Consider the following 603-nt stretch of genomic DNA (forward strand, 5'->3'; position numbering starts at 1 on the left):
CTTCCTTACAAGTTGTTAGAATATCCTCAACTTTAGTTTACTCTCGTGTGCATGTTGCACTTTTTCTTTCCCTATCATTATTCTTTCCAAAGCTCTCTGAGTCGTAACTAGCTTATGCTCTAAGCTTAATTAATTACAGGTATCCTGGACCAGGGTTCAAATCCCGGCTGGTCTGATGCTATAGTCTTTGAGTGATTTCGCTTGGGGCTCTGATCCCGAGGTCGTTAAGAGAATCCAGACTTTAATGTATTAATATATATGGCTTATTTGAAATATGAAAGACACGTTTAAATGTGCAAAAATTCATCATATATATATATATATATATATATATATATATATATATATATATATATATATCCATATATATATATATATATATATATATATATATATATATGTGTGTGTGTGTGTGTGTGTGTGTGTGTGTGTGTGTGTGTGTGTTAGCGTCAAAGTTTAAATTTTTTATTTTTTTAGAATACCTAAGAAACATATAAAATTCCAAATATCTGCAGGTGAAGTTCATAACAGTAAAAATACAACACATCTAGGTATTCTATAAAACACCAATCACACTTTTGGCATAGTGTGAAACAAGTCAAA

This window comes from Palaemon carinicauda, chromosome 3 (assembly GCF_036898095.1).
Source record: "Palaemon carinicauda isolate YSFRI2023 chromosome 3, ASM3689809v2, whole genome shotgun sequence".
NCBI classification, from domain to species: domain Eukaryota; kingdom Metazoa; phylum Arthropoda; class Malacostraca; order Decapoda; family Palaemonidae; genus Palaemon; species Palaemon carinicauda.